We start from the raw sequence: 25,194 nt of genomic DNA on the forward strand, positions 1-25,194 counted from the left end.
TTCCAGTTTACTGATCTGTGCCCTCTTGTAAGGAACCAGGAGGGGTCTGCCACAAACAGGTGGTCCTGCTAGCTAATTGTTTTTCTCTTTTTAAGAGCCATTTGACATTAACTATTCTAAAATGATAATTATTCTTTTGGCAGATGTCCTCCAAAATTTATTGCTCTGTATCTAGTAACGACTGCTGCAGGCTAATTCGTGTAGTTCCTCTAGGGGCACGTTGTGCAGCTAATTCATCCAGGCAGGTTCACTGGGAAGCTTTTGCACATGAGAGCATTTCTGAGATTTTTTTTTTTTTTTGACCTTGCTGAATGATTGGTAACACCTGTTTTAACTAGAGTCCATGCCAAGAGCATCAGAGCCACGATCCATGGTATAGAATGCCACAACCTTAGCATTTACTTGTTGCCATGCTAGCGTAGACCATGTCTCTTGAGAAAATTCCTGCCTTTGTGGCAGGTATTCAACAGATGCTTACTTTACCACTTATTCATCTGATCTTAAAAGCATCTGGAAGCACCCTTAACCAGCATGTCGGACTATCTACACACTGGGTCTTTGGAAACTAGTGATCTGTGTTTCCCTGGGGCCATACTAGATGGAGAGGTGGGTGGGGTTGGGTTGAAATAATGGAAATAAAGTTGGATATTTCTGGCCCACTGGCTGTCCCCAGTCCAGACTTGCAAGATCTTCAGCCTCGCCCTGGAATCCCATTTTTGATTCCAGTGGCTCCTGCTGTTTCCTCCTCTCTAGGCTTGAGGTTGGCCTCATGGGCCCTGGCTCCTGGGTTGCTGCTCTGGTTTCCTGGAAACTACTCTCTGTAGCTGAATTTGAGGCACACTCTAGCCTCTCTATTAGCTGCCTTGGGCTTTCCTTAGGCTTGATTTTCTATTTTTGTTTATTTTATCCCTGCTGTTGATTCCTTATTCTAATTTATATTATGTCATAATATTATTGTACAGGTTCTTGCTGAAAAGCTCTTCAAGTTTCCCGAGGACTAATACAGCACACAAATAAATATTCAGAACAGTGACACTGATGTCCTTCTCCCCATTGAGAGACTGGTGATGAACGTCATCTATGTATTTTATTCCTGTACATCAAAAGAGCCTTGGGGATGATGAAATATCACCCATTTCACTGTGTTGATCAAGGGAGGTCTTGGTTGCCTGGGTCAGGAGAGGGGAGCTTTACCTTATCAGGCACATTTTCCAAGTATTCCAGATAGGCAAATGGCCCATGAAATGATCACATACCAGGATTTAGTCTTAGGACTGAGTAGGTAGAAAAAATTATCACCTGGGTCTTTCATTTTTGTTAAAAAAAAAAAAAAAGGAAGGAAACTAAATATAGCTAACTGAATTTCCAATCTGGCATAAATTTAAAATATACAATTTTAGCTCGATTGGCAGCATCTAACAATCAGATTTTTAAAAATGTCATTTTGGACTGCGCGTCTAGGGTAGAAGTTATCCTGGGGAAAACTCGCAAAACTTGTCTGTCCGATTCTTGGTCTCTCTTTTTCTCTCCTCTTTCTCCCCCGCCCCACCTCTTACTGTGCATTTCTCCTCATTTTTCCTCCTCCCTTTGCCTAATACTGTATGGAGTTTCCACACGGGCCCCACTGCTGTGCTTAATAATAGCGGTAGCTGCTATGTATCAAGCCTTTACCACTTGCCAGGCGTCGTGCGAAGCACCCCGGATACATTACCTCACTCGCTCCTCCCCACAGCCCTCCAGAAGGATGGGCATATTTGTGTAATGAGCCCAGTCAGACGTGCTGGTTAATAGCAGCATTATGCCCGTTGTCAGCACTCCAAATAACAGTTATTGGTATTCTTGACTTTTTCATGCTTGGCTTAAAATTTATTGGTAAATATGATGCTGGCTACAGAAAGGAACTAGCAGGTGGACTGTGGGGAATTGGAGTTATGCTTTATATATACTTTTAATCCTTTCCCCGAGCAGTAATCACTGGTGGTAAATGAAAGTCCTGGGAGCTGTCGTTTTATGTTGAAATGGCATTGCTTCTTTCCCTGGAGTTGTTTCAACACTGGTAGGAATGTGTCAGAGCCCACAAGGTAGGAAAGTGTTAAGTTTTGTACAATTTTTTTTTAATGTTTATTTTTGAGAAAGAGAGAGAGAGAGACAGGGCACAAGTTGGGGAGGGGCGGAGAGAGAGGGAGACACAGAATCCAAAGCAGGCTCCAGGTTCTGAGCTGGCAGCACAAAGCCCGACGCAGGGCTCGAACCCACAAACTGTGAGATCATGACTTGAGCCCAAGTCGGATGCTTAACTGACTGAGCCACCCAGGCACCCTGAAAGTGTTAAGTTTTAAATTAAACTTTCCTAGTAGGCTCAATAGTAACCAACATTTTCAGTACTTAACCCTAAGAGAAAATAAAAGTACCAAGTCTTTGTGCTAGGTATTTCATAGGCAAGATGTTCCAAGCTGTCTCTGGAAGGTTGGAGGCAATGAATCAGGAAAGTGTGGCAGGTCCATGCTGTGGATCCCCAGGCTGGGGTGTTTGTTTGTTTTCCCTTTTCTTGGCGTGTACATCACCTTCTTACCTTCCTGACCGTCATAGTGAACCCACCTGTGTGCAGAGTTCTCCAGAGTTCTTCTGCTTCACATGTAAAGACCTAAGGTTGCTTTCAAAGTCAGAATCTGGAGCTCTGGGGACTGGCAGATGTTCCCCAGCCAGGCAGCTGGGTTCTCACACAGGGGACAGAGTCAGCTTGTTGGGTGAGAGGGCACCGAGGGAGCACTGTCTTGCATCAGACGCTGTAGGTCTTTCATCATGCTGTTCTGACAATGACAATGAGGCTGGAACAACCACAGCTGGAAACTGATGCAACAGGACGGAAGGGGCTGGTAGCACGGGGAGTTAGGTGGCCCTTGCAGGGGGGAAGATGGGAAGGGAAATTGAAAACAATGTCTTGAGACACTGAACTTAAATTACTGGCTGCATACGACCTGTGACCATCCTACATCTTTTAAGATGAGCTTACAGGGGGTACAGTTAAGTCCCTCACAGGGCAAGTGATAGGGATGTTAGAGACTCATCAGAAAATCAGCCTTTCTTAGTTTTGTTAACATGAATAAGTTCTGGGCAATGGTTGGGTTCTAGATATCGTCATTAATTTGTGAAAGGAAGCTTTAATGTTAACTGATCCACAACTTACTGGAGTGGTCTGAACAAAAGCCCCCAAAGATGATTGGTCCTAATACTTGGAACCTGAGACTACTTCTTTATTTTTGGAAGATTGTCTTCACAAGTGTGATTCAGTTAGGGATCCGGAGAAGGAAAGATAGTCTTGCATAATCATACTGTAAGCCTTTCAAGAAGGACACAAGGGGAGATTTGACATACACAGAAGAGGAGAAAGTGATATAACTACGAAGGCAGAGATTGGAGGGATGTGGCCACAAGCCATGGATTGCTGGTGGCCACCAGAAGCTGGAAGAGATGAGGAGCAGAGTCTACCCTTGAGCCTATGGAGGGAGCTCAGCCCTGTTGACACATTGATGTGACCCAGTGATGACAGTGGTTTCAGATCTCTTGCCTCCAGAACTGTGAGGGAATAAGTTTTGTTGTTTTAAGCCACCAAGTCTGTGGTCATTTATTATAGCAGTCATAGGAACCTAGTACACTTACCTACCTTGAACCTCGTGAGTTAGAGTCTTAAGTCATAAATATAGTTTTCTCTACTGGAAAATATGTCAGAACCTGCATGTGCTTGTAGAGAAGGAGATGCGAGAAATTGGCAGCCATGGTTGCTTCTGAGAAGGAGAACCAAGAGAATAGAATCTAAAATAAGAGGCAGACTTACTGTTACATTTTATATATTCTGGTTCTGTTTGAGACTTTTTTCAAATGCATGTATTCCTTTTTTTAAAACATCAACTTTTTATAGACATATAGATCAATGGAACAGAACAGAGAGCCCAGAAATAAACCCATGGTCTTATGGTCAATTAATCTTCCACAAAGGAGGCAGGAATATGCAATGGGAAAAAGACAGTCTTTTCAACAAATGGTGTTGAGTCAACTGTACAGCTACACGCAAAATGATGAAACCGGACCACTTTCTTACATCACACACAAAAGTAAACTCAAGATGGATTAAGGACCCAAATGTGAGGCCGAAACCATAAAAATCCTAGAAGAGAGCCCAGGCAATAATTGCTCTAACATTGGCTACAGCAGCATTTTTCTAGATATGCTTCCTGAGATTCGGCAAACAAAAGCAAAACAAAAACAAAAACAAACAGCCAAAAACAAACAAATAACCCCCAAAACAAAACTATTGGGACGACTACATCAAAACAAAAAGCTTCTGCACAGCAAAGGAAGCAATCAATAAAACTAAAAGATAACCTACTAAATATGTCTGTAAATGACATATCCAATAAAGGGTTAGTATCCAAAATAGATAAATAACTTATACAACTCAACACCAGAAAAACAAATAATCCAACTAGAAAAACCAGGCAGAAGACATGAATAGGCACTTCTCTAAAGAAGACATCCAGATGGCCAACAGATACATGAAAAAATGCTCAACATCACTCATCAGGGAAATGCAAATCAAAACCACAATGAGATATCACCTCACACCTGTCAGAATGGCTAAAATCAAAAACACAAGAAACAACAAGTGTTGGTGAGGAAGTGGAGAAAAAGGAACCCTATTGCACTGTTGGTGGGAATGCAAACCAGTGCAGCCACTGTGTAAAACAGTATGGAGCTTCCTCAAAAAGTTAAAAATAGAATTACCGTATGATCTAGGAAATGGCACTACTCGGTATTTACCCAGAGAATATGAAAACAGTAATTCAGAAGGATATATGCACCCCTATATTTATTGCAGCATTATTTATGATAGCCAAATTATGGAAGCAGCCTGAGTGTCCATCAGTAGATGAATGGATAAAGATGTGGCATATATACACAATGAAATATTAGCCAGAAAAATGAATGAAATCTTGCCATCTGCAACAGCATGGTTGGATCTAGAGAATATAATGGTAGGTGAAATAAGTCAGTCAGAGAAAGACAAACACCAATATGATTTCACTCACATGTGAAATTTAAGAAACAAAACAAACAAATGGAAAAAAAGAGACAAACCAAAACCCAGTCTCTCAGCCATAGAGAACAAACAGATGGTTACCAGGGGGGTGGTGGGTGGGGGACGGGCGTATAGGTGAAGGGGATGAAGAGTAAACTTATGATGAGCACTGAGTGATGTACAGAACTGTTGAATCACTATATTGTAAACCTGAAACTAATATAACACTGTATGTTAACTATACTGGAATTATAAATAAATAAGTAAATAACTAAATAAAATATAAAAAAAAACCTTTTAGATTTAGGATAGTTTTAGATTTACAGAAAAATTACAAATATGGCTCAGAGGTTCCATATACCTACATCCACATCCTCCTATTACTAGCATCTTATATTATTAATATGGTACATTTTTCACAATTTGTCACAATGAACCAATATTGATACAGTATTTATGTACTTTATTTGAATTTCCTTCATTTTTACCTAATGTACTTTTTCTGTTCCAAGATCTCATCTAAGATTTCACATTACATTTAGTTGTCCTGTCTCCTTAGGCTCCTCTTTGCTGTGATAGTTTCTCAGACTTTCCTTGTTTTTGATGACCTTGACAGTTTCAGTAAGTACTAGTCAGTAGTGGCTACTAGTCAGTATAATATCTCTGAATTGGGATTTATGATGTTTTTCTCATGATTAGATTGTGGCATGTTTTCCTTTTTCAATTAAAAACTAGTTAATAGAAAAGGGAATATATTATTAGTACAATAAAAGTACTTGTGTAGATTATTGTCAGTATTAAAAGAGTACATATGTGTATGCAGATACAAATATTGTGTAAGATGTTATTTAGCATTTAGTCTATACTGCATGGGTATTATGTATTACCGGAACTGCTATTTTATGAGGTAAAATGTTAAAAGCATACACTCAAATAAATGTTTGGATAAAAAGATGTTATGTAGGATAATGTGGTAAAGTCAGAAAGGTCGATATTACAGTCTCAGCCCTATCACTTGGTAGTTCCATGATCTGGGGCAAATAAGCTCTCTGAGCTTCAGTTTCAAAATCTGTAATATGGGGATAATAATACGTGCTTAGTAGGGTGGTGGTAAATATTAAGAAAAAAATGTGCAAAACTTGAATGCAGCTACATTAATTTTGTGGTTGTTCTTAAGTTTAATATTGGAAGATAAACTAGATACAGCGGATTGTGACTAATTTGCTGGTAAGACAAGTAAAGTACAAATAAAGCAGCCAACTTATTGCTTTAAGTTGGCTGTATTTATAAACATCGCAGCCCTTCTAATTGTGATTCATCCATCAAATACCTGTTGTCTATCAGAGGTGAAATTCCGAGCAGCACAAAGTTACAAAAGACAGGGTGCTTGCTTACAGTATAACAGAGCCGGGAATGAAATGACCCATGAGTGCAGAAGAGGAGGGGGTATTTCTGGCAGCTGGGGCAGCTTTGTCTTGAAATACAGGTGGCTAGAATTTTTATACCTTATCTTCTCTTGATTATCAACATATTGGATGCATACCGCAGAAAATTTGAAAAAGTATAGACAAGTAGAAGGAAAATATTCAAACATAAATCTTTTTTGGCATAGTTCTTTCTGGTGTGTTTAACCATGAATTTGTTAAAGAATTGCTGAGATCATATTATATATACAATTTAGTATCCAGTGTTTCCCCATTTACTGTATCATAAACATTCTTTTGTGACATTCAGATCGCTCCTCAAAGCATCATTTAAAATAGTTGCATAATATTTCTGTGTGCTAATAGCAGACAGGTTTGGCTCTTGTGAAAGAGACACAAAATAAGAGTGGGCTCACCAAGGTAGAAATTTGTGTCTCTGTGGTGGCCCTCCAAGCCAGTGGCTCCGAGGCTCAGCTCCTTTATTGTATAGCTCTGCCATCCCCTGGGGTGGCCCTCATCTGCATGATCCAAGCTGTCTCACCACCCCGTTTATGTGAACACAAGAAGGAAGGGAAAGCAGATAGGAAGACACACCCCTAATCTTTAAGGACACAACCCAGAATGTAGGCCTATCACTCCTGCTCACATCCCATTGACGAGACTGGTCATTTGGCTCTAACTAGCTGCAAGGTAGGACGGGAAATGTATTTATTCTAGGTGATTCTCTGCCCTGCTAAAAACCAGTGTTTCTACTTCTTTAGGTTCTCCTTCTGTAGAAGGAAAAGACTGACACTGAGGGTTGACTAGCAGTTTCTGCCACCCTTCGTGTGGCCACATACTGCTTCTAGACACCACATGCTGTTGCTAGAGGTTTTTGCATTTTCTTTTGCTTTAAGGATAACTCCTTAACATTTTTGTGTTTACCAAGTGTCAAGTGTTTCACATATTAGTTCATTTAAGCCTCACAGGAATCTTATGGATAATACTATTATCCCTATCTTCAAATGTGGCAAGTGACGTTCAGGAGTTTGCACAAGGTTATATTACTGGTAAGTAGAGTGGCCAGCATTTGAACCTAGACTCCATGTTCTATAACCCCCACTTTATGCTTCTCATCTTTGACCATTTACTGATGATTTCCTTGAAAAAGATTTCTAGCAGAGGAATTACTGAGTCAATGGCTATGGGTGTTTTGGGGGCTTTTGATATATCTTTCCCAGTTACTTTAACTTTTTTAATGCTCATTTATTTTTGAGAGAGAGACAGACAGACAGTGAGTGGGGGAGGGGCAGCAAGAGAGGGAGACACAGAATCGGAAGCAGGCTCCAGGCTCTGAGCCGTCAGCACAGGGCCTGACGCGGGGCTCGAACGCACGAACTGTGAGATCATGACCTGAGCCGAAGTCGGACACTAAGTGACTGAGCCGCCCAGGCGCCCCAGAAGTGCATTCTTGAGTGGAGAAATGAGAGCCGATGGAAAACTGTACAATTCATTTCCAGGCAAGTCGTTGCTCACGCTTGTTCTTAGGTTGTCTCAAGTAAGTTATCATGCAATCAATCCGTGGTCTACACGTGTAGACACCACCTGTGGTATGTAGGGTGGCAGCTCCATGAAACTAACACTCTTGTCTATAGGATAAAATGGGGGAGATGTCTAAGTGACCTCTTATTAAATTGCCCTAAAGTCTCTTCAAAGGCATTGAGACACTAACTGGAAAAAAGTTCTTTCTTTTTTCCTCCTCTTCATTTCTGTCAAATTTAATTTTTTTGTTTTCTTTTCCTGGAACTCTAGTAGCTATCAAGCATGTATTGCTGGGAGCCAAATTGGCCATTTTATCTTCGTCCGTTGCAGAACTTTGATTTTTCTTTCTAGGGGTAATGCATTTCCATTTAGAGGACAGCTAAGTGAAAATGCACTCCGGAAACAAGATTTGTTCTGTCGGCTTCTTTCAATTTGTCAGAAGGACAAAAATCTCCCCAGCCTCAGTCTGTAATAATGCCCTCAGATTACTTAGCATCATCTTCCACCTGCTTTTCTTATCTGGATTATCTACCACTTGTGGCAGGGAAGAAGAAAATGAACACGTTTAGAATGTAACGTTCTGTCTATCCGTGTATTGCCAAAGCTAATTGTTTTCGACAAGGTGTCTTATAGCTGATTAAAATGATCAGGGCCTATAAGTATAAAATAAACAATAGTGGAGTTTTACAAGCCTTTTACATAACTCTTTCATGTGCTGACACTGATTTCTGAAACACAAGTCCTGAGTTAAGCCATGATTATCCTTCAAAATAGAAAGATGAATGGCCCATTCATTAAGGAAACTTTTTGAGGTTCCTCCATGCTCTATCCAGTTAGTGAGAGGCATTTTGCCCCCCAAATCCTCATTTGCAGAGGAGGAAACTGAGGCCACTAATCGCTTAAGGATTTTTGCTTTTTCAATCCAACTGGGTATGAGCAATGTTGAATATTCAACACAACTTTTAAGTCTCCTCAATCCCAGCACCATCTTCAAAGCACATAAGGCTTTCCTCTTCAGGCTGGCCATTTGCTCTGACACAGACTTGATGTCTACTGCTTGTATATTTGATGTTAACCATGGATAATGGAAAAGCAGAAAGAGGTTTTATTGTCTTCACAGAGTAGGTCTAGTAAAAAAAGAAGGATACTATCTTATGCTTGCCCTGGCTATGTAAGTAGCGTTTTCTTTTCTCTGGGTTCCTCCTCCTCACCTCACCCTCCATCCCTATCCTGGGCAGACCCATGGTGACAGTGCTATTGCTGGGCAGTTCCAGTTCACTATCATCCGAGAGGTTTCCTGGAGGTCGAAATCTGTGTCTCCCTCTCTCTCTGCCCGCCCCCCCCAATCGTGCTGTCTTTCTCTCTCAAAAATGAATAAACATTAAAAAAAAGGTGTTATGAAGCTCTCAAAAATTTTTTATGTTTATTTTTGAGAGAGAGAGAGAGAACAAGCAGGAGAGGGGCAGAGAGAGACACAGAATCTCAAGTGGGCTCCAGGCTCTGAACTGTCAGCACAGAGCCCCATGTGGGGCTTGAACCCATAAACTGTGAGATTATGACCTGAGCCGAAGTTGGATGCTTAACTGACTGAGACACCCAGGGGCCTCTAAGTTCTCAATTTTTAAAAAAGTCATTGAATTGTTTTTGTGTTGTATATGTTTGTTTATATTACATGTATACATATATGTATACATGTAATATATGTATACAAATACATACACATCGTATCTGTGCTACTGAAAGTCCCAGAAGGTAGTGCAAAATTAAGCGAATTTTGTTGTTGTTTTTTTTTAATTTCATAAAGGAAAACAGATGGAACACGGTGCCAGGCTGAAAGGAGCTTACCATGATAGGTAACTGACAAGCAAGAGTGTTAGAGATAGAATATCAAAATTCCAGAAACATTGTGAATGCCTGATTCAGGGAAATTATACTCCATCTAGAGTAAAACCACCTCTTAGCTACATTGGTTCTTGACCCAGGGAAGGTTCTTCTTAGGGGACATTTAGAAAAGTGTGAGGGTATTTTTGGTTGCCACAGCAACAGGAAAGGGAGGGTGGGAAATGGGGAAGGGTGGTGGAGAAGGTAGAGGGGTGGGGGAACAAGCAACATTTGGTGTCAGCAATCCGGGATGCCCCACGCCTATAGTTCTCAGGGCAGTCGTTGATGGCTTGTCTCACCGAAATAATAGTAACCTGTCTACGAGAGACACCAAAAGGGAAGAGGATAGTACTCAAACAGATGCTAACACTGGTCATTTTGGAATTCATCAAGTTAAAGATGCTGCCATTGAATTGAGAACTTGCTTAGTGTTCGTTCTACACTCCCCTTGCCTTCAGACACTGGACAGGAAACACACTGAGAGTCTCCTGGGCTTTCTCTGTTTATCTCTCTCCTGTGGTTGCACTGTGACGAGTCACACAGGCTGGACCAGCCTCCCTTACCCCCTTGGCCATGATCACCACCACCATCATCAACCACCTGGAGAGGGAGTAGGTCCTGCAGACAGAGACTGCTCTGCCTTTGAGACCACAAGCTAGTTTGGGAGGCTGGAATTGTATGAAAGTCTGAAGGAGAAGTGTGTTCAAGACCAAAGGCTCTAGGGGCACCTGAGTGGCTCAGCAGGTTGAGCATCCGACTTCGGCTCAGGTCGTGATCTCGAGGTTCGTGAGTTCGGGCCCCCCATCGGGCTCTGTGCTGACAGCTCAGAGCCTGGAGCCTGCTTCTGATTCTGTGTCTCCCACTCTCTCTCTGCCCCTCCCCCACATGCACTCTGTCTCTCTCTGCCTCTCAAAAATGAAGAAAAAAAAAAAAAAAAAAAAAAAAAAAAAAAAGACCAAAGGCTCTAGAATCAAATCATCTTAGTTGGAATTCCAACTTTACCATTTATTAGTTTTGTGACCCCAGGCAAGTTATTTAACCTAGTTTTCTCCTCTGTAGAATGGGGATAACGGTAATAATCATCTTCAGAGTTTTCATAAAGATTAAATGAGACAATGTGTATAAAGAGCCCAGCACATAATAAGCATTCACTGAGTGTTTGCTCTTTTTATAAGGGAGGTGAAGAGCTAAATTTGGCTGAAGGGTTAAGAGTGCGCCTGCTGGACCCACACTGTTGAATTAAAAATGTTAGTCCCACAGCTTGTGGCCTTGGGAAACCTACTTAAACTCACTGTACCTCATTTTCCTCATCAGTAAAATGGGGGATTATAATAGTCTCCACTTCAAAGGGCTGGAGTGACTTGATTTTAACCATGTAGATCTCTTAGAACAATGCTTGGCACATAGTAAGCTGTCCAAGAATCTTTGCTATAATTTTAATGGAGTAAGGCAGGCAAGCAATGATAGGAATGAAATAGGAATCTAGATTTTAAAGGACAATTAGTGAGTGCTTTATATAAAATGATGAAAGGGACAAGAGAAGCGATTTTGTTTGAATGCTTAATAAGTACTTGTAACTTAACATCAAAGGAGTTGTTTTGAGCATTGAATAAAATAAGATACCCCCATGCCCACTGTCAGTGGTTGTTTTCTTATCCCAGTTTTGCAGCCGAGTCTTACAGAGTTTTACCCAGGGTCTCATGATGAGCGATGGGCCCTTGGCTATATTTGCCTGTAAGCCCCTGTTGTTTTCCTCCTCCTTTCTGTCTCCAGCCACAGAAGGGAGGTGATGCAGGGGGTGTGGGGACATGAGGCATTAATTCAGCTGCAGTTAGAATTGGTACCTGGTTCCCAGGTTAATGCTTTCAAGTTCAAGATACTGCAGTGCCAGCCTCTTGATGACCACCAGATGTCAGTGCTAACAAGGAATTTCTCCCCTTCCTTCTGTTTCTAGAGCTAAGTGCCAGAGTAGACTTAAATTTTCATTTGGCAAGAAGCACCATCAGATATGTCTCTCTAAGAGAAACTTAACCTTGCCATGGAATCCACCTTCAAATTTATCCATGCGTAGAGTGATTTTGGAGGGCTGGGTCAGAGGCACATTTATTAGCGGAGCCCAGAACTGAATTTGGAAAATGGGTAGTGGTTGAACACTTGGATCTTGAAGATAAAAGTCCAAATCATCACTTCCTAAGGAAAAACTTGAATTTCAAAGATAAAAGTTCCTTGAGGGTGGTCAGTTGTGGAAACCAAAAGGCATTTAAAACCTTGAATTCGTGAGTTACTGATTGGCTATTATTCAGCAAAGTCTTTGAAATGTAGCTTTAAACTTTTAAATCATGGAGTGTAATTTATTCAGGATGCAGGCCTATACACATACATACATGATTAGAATAAGAATTTCCTGAACCAATCCAACATGTAGGACACTCTGATATTTTCTATTCTATTCTACTCTATTCTATTCTTTTATTAAAAAATGCTAATGGGAATGCAAGCTGGTGCAGCCACTCTGGAAAACAGTATGGAGGTTTCTCAAAAAACTAAAAATAGAACTACCCTACAACTCAGCAATTGCACTACTAGGCATTTATCCAAGGGATACAGGTGTGCTGTTTCGAAGGGACACATGCACCCCCATGTTTATAGCAGCACTATCTACAATAGCCAAGGCATGGAAAGAGCCCAAATGTCCATCAATGGATGAATGGATAAAGAAGATGTGGTATATATATACAATGGAGTATTACTTGGCAATCAAAAAGAATGAAATCTTGCCATTTGCAACTGCGTGGATGGAACTGGAGGGTATTATGCTAAGTTAAATTAGTCAGAGAAAGACAAAAACCATATGACTTCACTCATATAAGGACTTTAAGAGACAAAACAGATGAACATAAGGGAAGGGGCACAAAAATAATATAAAAACCGGGAGAGGGACAAAACAGAAGAGAGTCATAAATATGGAGAACAAACAGAGGGTTACAGGAGGGCTTGTGGGAGGGTGGATGGGCTAAATGGGTAAGGGGCACTAAGGAATCTACTCCTGAAATCATTGTTGCACTATATGCTAACTAACTTGGATGTAAATTTTAAAAAATAAAAAATAAAATTGGGGTGCCTGGGTAGCTTAGTTAAGCATCTGACTTCGGCTCAAGTCATGATCCCACAGCTTGTGGGTTCGAGCCCCACATCAGGCTCTGTGCTGACAGCTCAGAGCCTGGAGCCTGCTTCAGATTCTGAGTCTCCCTCTCACTCTGCCCTTCCCCTGCTCACTCTCTTTCTCTCTCTCTCTCACACACCCACACAAATAAATAAACATTAAAAATAATAATAATAAAAAATAAAATTAAAAAAAATATGTACATTTTTTGCATTGTTATATTGGCTAGACATCCAAGACAATGTTGAATAAAAGAAGTGAAAATAGGAAAAAAAAAATGCTAGTGGGGGTGGCTGGGTGGCTCAGCTGGATTCTTGATTTTGGCTCAGGTCATGATCTCATAATTCGCGGGTTCAAGCTCTGCATCTGGCTCTGTGCTGACAGTATGGGGCCTGCTTGAGATGGTCTCTCTCTGCCCCTCCTGCCCCCTCTTTTCTCTCTCTCTCTCTCTCTTTCTAAATAAATAAATAAACATTTAAAAAATGCTAGTTGGGACCCACAAAACTTATGACCCATAGTTTGAAAAACAGTGACCTAGGAGATTATCCCACAGTGTGTTTCAGATGAAGTCCTGGGTTTGCAATGCTTGACCAGAATTAATTTCCAGGATTAGAGTATTCTAACGGAGAAAGCCACTGCTTGACCTGGACTCCAACTACAACTATTTTTAAGTTACTTATTCTCTGAAGCTCACCTTTCTTGTATATAAAATGGATGTAATAATGCCACCTCACAGAACTGTTGTGAGCTGCCTGGCACATAGCAGGTTTTGAACATATGCCTTCCCCTTCTGTACTGGAAGGGTTTTATCTTCTACCTGGTTAGAGTCCCTTACTGTTAAAGTAAATGAGGGCATTCTGAAGTGGAAGGGGATTATTGCTAAGAGCACTGATTTAGGACTAGAGTAATCCTGCACGTGGAGTTCAGGCACAATTGCATTCAGAGGCAGAGTGCAGGAAACCTCTCGGAGGTTTGGGGAGAGGAAGACGTGTCTGGTTTACAGTGATGCTTTCACTGGAATTCCTCTCTCTGACCTCCTCCTAGTGCTTATTGCATGCATGTTATTACTCGTTTAATGATTTTCCCTGCTAGGAACTGGCTTGGCTGGTAAACAGTAGGTGCCCAAAATATTGCTGAATTAATGCAAATTATGGGTCAGACTTCTCATCTGAAGAATTTAGCCAAGAACCCCTGTGAGGTACTGAGGGAGGAGCTAGAAAGACTGAATTTTTAATTTTCAAGGTAATGAATAGTAATCACTAGGATGCTGTGATTTGCTTTATAATGGAGCTACTTAGGTTTGTTTTCTGTTTTGTTGTTGTTGTTGTTGTTGTTGTTGTTGTTGTTTTTCAGTCTGTGAGAGCCTCCTACTTCTGTTACCTGAGGAAGAGACCCAGAACATCTGGCATAAGAATCCATACCACCATTGGCATTGTTTTCTTGTGATGTATTTTTATCTCTCCTCCCCCATTAGACTGTAAATTCCTTGAATCTGTTTTATGATGATGCCTGTTGTTGTGTGATTACCTGTTCTATGTATGCATGATCATTTACCTTCAAAGCTACCATAGCAACGTAGATGTTGTTATATCTCCATTTTACAGATGACAGGACTGACACACAGAGAGGGTATAACACTTCCTCAAGGTCACACAGTTAGGAAATAGCAGAGCCAGGATTCAAACTCATCCCTGTAAGGCCAGAGCTGGGCACATACCCACAGCACTCATGGCACCTCCCTTCTTCATGGCCTCCACATGCTTGCACTCGATAAATACAAATTGGTGGTTGGTTAGTTGGTAGACCCAGGAATTTGTGATCTGATTCCTTACAGACAAGCGGGAGACTAACTTGTCCAGCTCCGGGTTGGAATAGAGCATTTCAGGATCTTGAGCCTGGTCTGTGGGGGCATTGCTTCGGAGCATAGAGCCTGAGGAATGGTGATGTGAGAGATGATGCTTTAGGGGGACTAGAAATGGAAAACCAGGAAGCCTTTTGAGGCTAGGTGAGAGGACTAGGCAGAGGGAGAGAGGATGAGAGAGAGAGGAAAAGAAAGACAGTGATTACATGCAGTCACGGTGATGAGGTTTTGGGGTGATGGGGTTCAGAGCCGACGGCCAAGAAAGAATTCTTGAAGTCATCTTTGGTGCAAAAAGGTGATTTTATTAAAGCACAGGGACAGGACCCGTGGGCAGAAAGAGCTGCCCTGGGACCACGAGGAGAGACTGGTTACATACTTGGGAGTTGAGGGAGATAAATCCCAGGGGAAGTTTCCAAAGTGAGTTTCGTATGCTAAAGAAGACTCACAGGATCCCGGAGGCCTGGCTATTGTCAAACTAAGGTTGTTTTTCCCTCTAGCAAAGCATTAACATTAAGACAGGAGGGAGTTCCTGGAGAAACATTTTACTCTGCCAGCCTCAAGTATTTGTCAGTGGGCTGTAGGTTATAAGGAAATTTAATTTCATCTGCCATTTTCTTCTTGCTTTTGTTTCTCATATCACAATGGAGGGGAAGGTGATGTTGGGGCTCCAGGAAACTGAGTCTATAGGCTTCTGGAGATTAGACTATTGATAAGATTGCCCTTTTCCTTGTAATTTACTAAGATATTGTAAACTGATGGAGACTCACGTCCTGCATGACTATGATCCCTATCAGTTAACCATTTGTTTCCTTTCCTTTGTCTTTGGGCAGCCAGGGGTGCCTGAGGAATATCACACATACCCCATGCAGGTGGGGGATGGTATGCTAGTTTGTACTTTGCCCTCAGCCTGCCTTATGCTCCCTCATCAAAGGGAGAGCAGAGGATTAAAGAGAAGTAAGACAGGGAGGTGGAGAAACCCTCTGAGCCTCAGGAACAGAGCCCCAGACTCACTCAAAGACACCTGTGGATTCCTGCCTCGATGGGAAGGAGCAGAGACCAATGCTTCTGGCTCTGAGAACAGACTTGTGTTACAACCCAATCCTCTTTGGCCTGACTCCATTCCAGCTATAGAGAGAGCATTTTCACAGACCCATGACACTTTAGAGCTGGAAAAGACAGCAAAGACTTTGGAGATTATTTGCTGCCATCATGTGGCAAGATTCTCTCTCTCTCTCTCCTCTCTCTCTCTCTCTCTCCAGATAAAGCCACCCTACACACGCTGTATGAAACAAAAATAATAATAACATCAGTACTAACAGTAGCCAAGGGTGAAAGTAAAACTACTTTACAATTGCTAAAGCATGGATGCTGACTAATCAGAAGTAAAAACAGCAGTAAATAGCTGGAGTGGCTGTCCTGGTGCACTGATTTTCAGCTGTATTTCAGCCCCAGGAATTGCTACAGTGTAGTGAGCACACGTATGTGCTGGGCATCAGCTAGGTATTACCTAATTAAATACCCATAAAACTCCATGATGCCGATGATACTGATGAGGGAGCATGGGGCAAGCTGAAGGCAAAGTACAGGCTAACAGCAACCCGGTCCCCCCCACCAGGTGGGATATGTGTGATATTCCTTGGATGCTCCTGGCTGCCCAAGAACAGAGGAAAGGAAAGGAAGCAAATGGTTTGCTGATAGAGATCACAGTCATGCAGGACAGGAGTCTCCTTCAATTTACAGATAACTTTGTAAACTGCAAGAAAAAGGCAGTCTTATCCATAGCCTAATCTCCAGAAACCCATAGACTCTGTTTCCTGGAGCCCTAATATCACCCTCATCAAGATGTAAGGGGATTTAAGTGCTTGCCATGGTGATGTGGGAAACAAAGACAAATGAAAAATTAAATTCCCTTACTGCCCACAGCCCATTGACGAGTCCTTGAAAGAGACAGAGTGACTTCCCTCTAGGAGCTCAGGTGCCTAGATGATGACACTTTGCTAGGGGCAAAAGGGAAACTTGGCTTAACATTATCCCAACCTCCAGGATCCCGTAAATCTACTTTAACATATAAAAATTCCTTTGGAAACTTCCATTATCTCAACTTCCCCAAGATATATGCTGGCAATCATATTCTAAGCTTATGGCCCCCTGATATACATCTGAAGGGTCTCATGACTGAGGCTTTTCTAAGCGGTAATAAATGGTGTTTTCCTAATAGCAGCTAGCCCCTCGAGGTCCTGGAAACCTTGCTTCCAAAATTCCTTAGAGATTTACGCTGTCCCTGACCCCCTCCCAACCTGAGGGTATATAATCAGTTACATGTCACAACCCCAGTGCAGCTCTTTCTGCCCATGGGTCCTGTCCCTGTGCTTTAATAAAAATCACCTTTTTGTACCAAAGGCGTCTTCAAGAATTCTTTCTTGGTGGTCAGCGCCAGACCCCACCAGCACCCCAAAACCCCACAATACTTCACTAGAGGAGGAGAAGTTAGGCTTAGAGAAGTGACATTACATGACACTTAGGTGAAGGAGTCTGGTTTGAATTGGCAAGTCACGGTCAGGCTCAACCACTCTGGGGTGGAGTGGGGGCAGGGGTGGGGGGTGGGGGAGGTGGTTTGCTGTCTCATAAGCACAGAGCTGGGACAAGGCAGGAACAAGGGGGCATCTGCTTGGAGTCTGAGAGTTTGAGATGAGTGGGTAAGGGAGCCTTTTCTGTTCTTGGAATGACTCCTTGATTTTTTCCAACAAGGGCCTCTGAGAGATGGTATTGCTCTCTTGGTCTTTGATTTCCATTAGCGCAGGAAACACATAGTAAATGGTGACTTCTTTCCTATGTCAAGGTTTTCCTTGATTTTGGTGGGGGGGGGGGGGATGGATTAGATTTGAAAAACATTTCCATTATTTATACTTCAAGTCTTCTTTCCACCTCAAGAGGGCTCTTGCCTGAGGGAAATGTCCGGACTTGATCCAGGCCAACCCTGCAGGGGCCAGAAGGCATAAGGTGAGTTCCTTTACAGTGGCAGAGCCCTATAACTCCTCAGCTTTTCTCCAAGTGTGGGTCCTTAGTCTTTCTCCCATGGGACCTCAGGGGGCCTCTAAAGTGCAGTGAAGAGGTCCAGGGTGACCTGGGAGTGTGACCAGTGTCTCTCATGAGAGAGACAAATGGAGGAAATGAGGAGAAAATGGAAGAAAAACCAAGGCCAGACATAAGGGCCCAAACTAGTTTTCATTTCATAAGTGAATAAATCTCAGAGGGATAAAGACTTCTTAAGTAGAAGTAAAAAAATCAGTCTTTGAAAAGGCAGTGGAAAAATCCATCAGATGATGAAGAACCCCAGTGAAGATTTCCCTGCCCCTGCCTCATTTTTTATAATAATAATAATAATGATTTATTATTATTACATAATATTTTGATGGGAAAAATTGACATGATTTTCTCTTTTGCTTTTCTAAGTATATTTCTGTCACTCCAGCCAAGGGCCCTTGTCTGCCTTAAGAAATTAGGGAAGTTATTGCAGAAAGAAATTGATAGTATTCAGATTCTGATTTCCAAAATAGGGTCTTATTTCAAGGTAATAGACTTGAGAACAGGCACCATGAAGAGAGATTTTCTAAATTCCTTCATTTCCTTCCTCATCTTATTGAGACCAGCGAACAAGGCCAGCGAACAAGACCATAGCGTTTTCATTTGGGAGGTTCATGCAGGAAGAGAAGTGGGTGGCAGAAAACCCATCCTTTCCATCCATGGTGTGGCTGGAAAAAGAAGGGAGGCCATGAGGGTAGTTGTTCCATAAGCTGATGAGAACACCATGGGCAGAGAGCTCTGAGCCCCCTCCTTCATTGTGCTGGGCTGCTCTGCACCAACAGAAGGTGTGGGCTGCACCTAAGACCTCTCTCATTTCCTGTGTGGTGTGCATGTCAGGTTGAGAGCCATTAGGTCTGATGGGGACCCTACCTTAGTGGAAATTACAGAATTGGGTGAAGAATGCGGAGAAGAGGGGAGAGAATGGGAGGTCTAGAGGACTGCCCTGAAAGATACCAAGCATTTAAATTGAAGGTAGCCGAGTTACCCAAAGGAGACTATTTAGATGGGCAAGCACTAGGATTGTTAATCTGAGAGGACAAAGAAGGATCTCCTGCCTCTGAAACTCCCAGAGGCATCCCACCCCGCCTAGAATAAAATTTACAGTCCTCACATGAGCTGCAAGACCCAACCAGAGGGCTTTCCCTCAGTCCCTCTCTGACCCCTCCCCTTTGTCCAGCCCTCCTGACCTCCCGGCTGTTTCTGCCACACAGCTTTGGAGTACACACTGGAGGTCTTTGGAGATCCCCAGTCTTGCTCTCTCACTCCATTCACGTCTTTCCTAAAACAGAGGCTCCTCAGGAAGCCTTCCCTGATCATCCTATTTAAATAGTGGTCCGATCCCTCTCCAGGCTCTTCCCAGCTTTTTCATTCTTCATAACAGTGATTGCAACTTGACCCAATGTCTTTTTTTTTTTAAGTTTATTCATTTTGAGAGAGAGAGAGAGAGAGAGAGATAGAGAGACAGAGTATGTGAGCTGGGGAGGGAGAGAGAGAGAGGGAGAGAGAGATTCCCAAGCAGGCTCAGCACTATCAGCATGGAGCCTAATGTGGGGCTCAAACTCATGAACCACGAGATCATGACCTGAGCTTAAACCAAGCATTTGGAAGCTTAACCAACTGAGTCACCAAGATGCTCCAACTTGACCCTATGTCTTCGTCAGCTTGGGCTACCATAACAAAATACCACAGACTGAGCGGTTTAAACAACAGAGATTCATTTTATCACAGTTCTGGAGCCTGGAAGTCCAAGCTCAGGGTGCCCACATGGTTGGCTCTCTTCCTGGCTTAGACATGGCAGCCTTCTCCCCGTGTCTCCATGGGGCCTTTTCTCGGTGTGTGTGCATGGAGAGAGAGGGCCACCAATCCTATCGAATTAAGTCCCTACTCTTATGACCTCATTTAACCTTAATTACCTCCTAAAAGCCCCATCTCCAAATATGTCATATTGGAAGTTAGGGTTTCAACACATGAATTTTGGAGGGTACACTCTTTAGTCCATAGTGCATGTTTATTGGAATATAACTCTATGAATGGAGGGACTTTCTTTGTACATCCCTGTGACTATATTACCCATTACTATGGCTGGTGCTCTATAAATATATGTCAGATAGAGGAAAGAACTTCATTTTCTCTGTGTATTCTAGTGGTACTGTGAATACATGTATTCCCATTATAATAACACCCCAAACTAGCACCACTTATCAAGCATGTGTATATGTCAGTGACTTTACCTTTGTTTCTTATCTAGCCTTCAACAATCCTAGAAAATAGGATTGATTATTGGGCAAATTGAAGCGTGGAGAGGTTAAGTAACTCGCCCAAGGTCACACAGCTCATAGGCACAGCCAGGATTAGGACAGTCTGTCAACGCCAAAGTCTGTTTCTTTTTGGACTCTAGACCAGTGGTTCTCAAACTTTGGTGTGCAGCAGAACGACCTGGAAGGCTTATTAAGACCGATGGCAGGGTTCGGTCTTAAACCCTCTGAGTTTCTGATTAGGTAGGCCTAGGGTGGGAATCTGAGAATGTGCATTTCTAGTAAGTTCCCAAGGGATGTTGATATTTCTGGTCTGGGGACCACACCTTGGGCATCACTGCTGTAGACACGGAATGCTTCAATTTCCTTTTTTGCTTCAGCTTTCTGAACTATTTTCTGTCTCTGTGGCCCTTGCTTTCGTCACTGAGTAATGAGTTTCAGGCAAGTGCTGTTTCCACGTAGCCTGGTCTGGAGTGGCCACGAGGAGCCCGGAGAGAGACCTTTGCCACGGGGTGGCAGCAGCACCGCAGGTACAACGTCTGTCCTTGCTGGGGCCAGCTCATTAGCACAGCATCCCCTGGGTTCTCACAGAGCCAGGGCCTGACCGCCTCTCTGGTTCCCCTTGGCAGGGAGGCAGAGGATGGAAGGGAGCCTAGCAGAAGGGGAGGTCACTGGCACACAGAGGGGCAGTTTTGTTCTCTGAGAGACTCAGGAGGAAGCTGGGTGGTCTCCTCAGAGTGTCAAATTGTGCCATGCACAAAACCGCCATGCAGTGCGGTGCTCCCGGGAGCCCAGCCTAACAAAAGCCCTCGGAGGAGACTGGCAGGGCTGCTGGTCCGCCCGGGCGCAGAGGCCCCGGCCCCTCCGTGAGGAGGCCCGCGGGTTTCTCATGATGCCGGTTTCCAGGGGCGACAGCCCCCCTCCCAGAAGATGTAGGTCTGCGGCCTCCTGGCCTCCGTCCTGCCCACAGATGGAGCTGGGAAACACTCCCCCCTTCTGCAGCGTCACCCCCACTCTCTTCCTCCTTCACTGAGCCGGTTTTGTTCTAAACATCTTAAGAATCTTTCTAAGTGCCAGAAACCGTGCTGGGGGTTTTCTATTATCATCTGTTTCATTTTCCTTACATCCTCATGAAGACAGTATTCTTTTTTTTTTTTTTATTTTTTTTTTTCAACGTTTATTTATTTTTGGGACAGCGAGAGACAGAGCATGAACGGGGGAGGGGCAGAGAGAGAGGGAGACACAGAATCGGAAACAGGCTCCAGGCTCTGAGCCATCAGCCCAGAGCCTGACGCGGGGCTCGAACTCACGGACCGCGAGATCGTGACCTGGCTGAAGTCGGACGCTTAACCGACTGCGCCACCCAGGCGCCCCATGAAGACAGTATTCTTATATTCATTGAGGATGAGGAAGTTGAAGTTTAATCTCTCGTGCGTCAAGTTTAGTTGACCCCAGAAGCCCGCTGTGACACCTCTGCCAACGTGTAGAAACTTGATACCAACCTTGCTTTGAAGACTGCAGGTTTCATCCAGTCCCCCACATGTACAGATGAGGGCGCTGGACGATCAGGTCAAGGAACCACAGGTGGTTAAAAGCAAGTGAGAGACTAAACCTCCTTTTCCCCTAAGTCTGCTTTCCACTTGACCTGTCCAGTGAAGCTGTTCTAGAACTGCCATTACCACGAAGTCAATGGATTACGTTCCAGGGTTGACGAAGACGATCCTGGGACCCTGGGGAAACTGCTCGAGGATTCAGGTGTAACAAGTGTGGATTCAGCCCAGTGCTGCGGACAAGTTTAGGTTCCACCACCACTCTGAAGCTGAAGGCCTTTGGGTTTTAGGACACACGCAGTTAGTTTTAGTCTACTTGTGTTAGTTTTCTAATTCCCACGTGGACTTTCTCCAGTTTGTTTTCTACCTCTTTGGCAAATAGCTCATCATCAACTTAAATGAAACAATACTTCACAGAGGCCCTGTGGTGCCAAGGCAGTGGGATTTGGTGACAGAATCTTTAAGTGCTAAGTTCTCCCCAGGGCAGACTCATCATCAGTTCCTTTAGTGGCTTAGCTGACTTCCTGCATGGTCTTTATTTTCTCCTGCAGTGTCTGTAAACTCCAGGCTGGCTGCCTTCAGGCCTTCTTAGGATCCCCTGAACCTGCAGAGTTGAAAAAGTCATCTGACACCATCTTCTCTGAGACTCACTGCTATCTTTAACATGCGCATATGCAATTATTGGGAAACAGTTTATGATTTTTAGGGGCATATTTTGTCCTTCTGCAGTATCAGTTGGGCCCTGCTTTTCATATGCTTCAGCCTGTGTTTAAAGAAGGGGCTTTTGTAGGAATGATGCCCATCCACGGATGGGGAAGTTCCCTGAAAAAACCTTTGAGAAATGCCTCATTCCCCAGTTTACAATGACTGCAAAGTGATGGCCTTTGAATAGCTCAATATGAAAAAAATATGGGCGCTTTCCTAAAAGGAGCACCCCAAATGAAAAAAATGTGTTCACCAGTGGAAAACAGTATGTGGATGCCAAATTTTTCAGCCCTGTAATGGATTACAGAAAATATTTTGTTTGGTGGGGGGGGGGGGGGGGAGCGGGTGGTGGTCAGGAGGAAGGATTGAGAAAAAGAAAGGAGAGAAAAAAGGAATGAGAAGAAAAGAAAAACAGATGTGAATCTTAAAATATTTCAAGCATGGATAGCTGAAATACTGTTTAATTTATTTAAGACTATTCTGTGAAGTCTAAAAGGTGATTGATCAGGCTTTTAAGATGCAGCCACAAGATTTACAATCATGTAATGAGTGATAATGTCCCCAAAGCAAATAAATAGTGGGAAATATCCCAGGTCTGGACTGCCTTTTAAAGCGTGTTGTTTGCAGAGAGAAATTAAAGTTAGGATGATTATTTTTAGTAATCACACAAACTTTTATCTGTAGTATCACTTCATTGAGGCAAACATAAACTGTCTTGAATTCTTCATTTCATTTGTATGTAGGGTTATTAGATTCACAAATTAAATGACAGGTTACCCCATGCAATATTTGTGATGTACCCACACTAAAACATTGTTATTTAATACTTATACTAAGACATTGTTACTTTTAACTGGGCGTCTTTTATTTTATCCGACCACCCTACTTGTGTGTGCAGATTCAGTAAACGTGACTTTCCAAATTGAAGGTTGAGACAAAGAGTTCTGTGGTCATGATGAGGAAAGATCAGCTGGAAAATGTTACCATCACGCTTTCCGAGTTCCTTTCTGTGCCTGGGAAGCATAAGTGACGGAAAAGGAAGATGAGAATTCAGAACAGGATGGCAAAAAAGGCGTTGGGAGGGGAGAGAGGCAGGACACACGGAGACCAAAAGGAGAATACCCAGAAAGGAAGGGGTTCCTGGGGGAGAGGCTATTGGAGACGCAGAAAGACTAGAGCGAAAACAGAAATGGGGGCATTGAAAACTTTTAAACAGCTGGATGACTTTCTTATACTTATCCTCCCTCCGCTCTGTAGACCTTGGAATTCCTTAGGTGCTTATCCCAGCAAGTTCTAAGAGGAAGTTCAGTCCTAACCCCCCACCCCCCGCCGTCCCGCAAAGAGCTCCGGGCTCCCCCTGTTGGCTGTCTTGGGTATCACTCCCCCAGCCCGGGCCTCTTATAACCCAGAGATTTCTCATCTCCCACTTTCCCTCTGACAAGCTCCCCATCAGCTTCCCTCGCTCTTCCTGCCTTGCTCTTTCTCCGTCGGTTTATTTATTCATTCGGAGCCTGCTTTCGACGTGACACCTCCCAACTGTTCTGGCGCCCGGGAACAGGCCACACAGAGCTGGTCATTGTTGCCCCAGCTCGGGGGACCACCCGGGTGGGAGCTGAGGCTGCGAGCCCGCGGCGGAGGCCGGATGATTGACAGCAGCCTCGGGTCAAGTGCCCAGAGGCGGCCCGGAAAGAGGGCTCCCGGCCCCCAACCCCCTCCCCTTCCTCCACCCCCACCTCCCCACCGCCCCGCAGGACGCTCCTCACTCGGCTCCCAAGGAAATGAACCCTTCCTCTAACCTCGTTCAGACCCACGCAATTAGCAGCACGAAAATCCCTGTTTTCGACGTGGTGCCTATGAATAAAGACAACAAAAAAGGATTTTACTTGGAGAGTGAGACTTTTTTAACTTGGGAAAGGGAATCCTGCTTGGGGCAAGACAGTGGTGCTGAAAGGATAAATATGAGAAAGGGAACACACAGACCCCCCCCCCCCCCAGCTTCTCAAAGTGTAGGATTTAAAAACTTTGTTAGAAATGTATTTACTTATCAGAAACATTTTTAAGAAGTTCACCTGAAAAATGTCCAGTTATATTGTGAACAGACCTGTGACGACCACGCCTAACGATCTATGTTTTCCTTCCCCATCATCTTCTGCATCCCCACCCCACCCCGCCCCCCAAAACAGGCCATACAGTCACACCTTGACCGAGCTGCTATGTCTCCACAGACCTCCCACAGGAGGATGACCAGCTTCTCAGGCTTGCACTCTGGAAAGGGTGCAAAACCCAGCTTAGACTGCAGAAGTGAGAAAAAGCCTGGTGATTGCAGCAGGAAGCATTTCCTAGTACTGGATTGATCTTTTGTGGCACTTCCCTGAATGCTTCTGTGCCCAGAATGTCCTCACACATGTCCAGATATGGGTCCCCTCAAGGTGGCCAGCGCTGGTTTGGTTCCCTCGGGCTGTGAACCTCCCCAATCAGCTATGTGAATACCACAGATGCCTTGAAATAAGTTAGGATGTATTATTGATCAAACGCTGATTTGTAAATTTTTTGGTCAAAAGAGGCTTCAGAGAAACAGATGGAAATTAAAGTTTCTACCCCAGAAAAAAGAAAATGCACAAAGCCTTCCCTACAATTTCAAGGGCTATGCAAACCCACTGAGGTCTTCACATG

General features: G+C 43.5%; 1 long non-coding RNA gene across 4 annotated transcripts in view; it reads left to right on the forward strand.

Annotated features, from left to right (window-relative positions):
• The window catches only part of LOC115524673, an 87,838-nt gene that overhangs the window by 20,470 nt on the left and 42,174 nt on the right, over positions 1-25,194 (forward strand). Inside the window, exon 4 of one of the 4 annotated variants that reach the window (XR_003972181.1) lies at positions 14,420-15,220. The exons of 2 other annotated variants lie outside the window; for them this stretch is intronic. This is a non-coding gene — a long non-coding RNA (uncharacterized LOC115524673). Of the gene's footprint in view, positions 1-962; positions 2,144-14,419; positions 15,221-25,194 lie in introns of those variants that run through there. One more of the 4 variants, XR_003972182.2, reaches the window with a different exon arrangement.

This window comes from Lynx canadensis, chromosome A1, assembly GCF_007474595.2.
Source record: "Lynx canadensis isolate LIC74 chromosome A1, mLynCan4.pri.v2, whole genome shotgun sequence".
Classification (NCBI taxonomy): Eukaryota; Metazoa; Chordata; class Mammalia; order Carnivora; family Felidae; genus Lynx; species Lynx canadensis.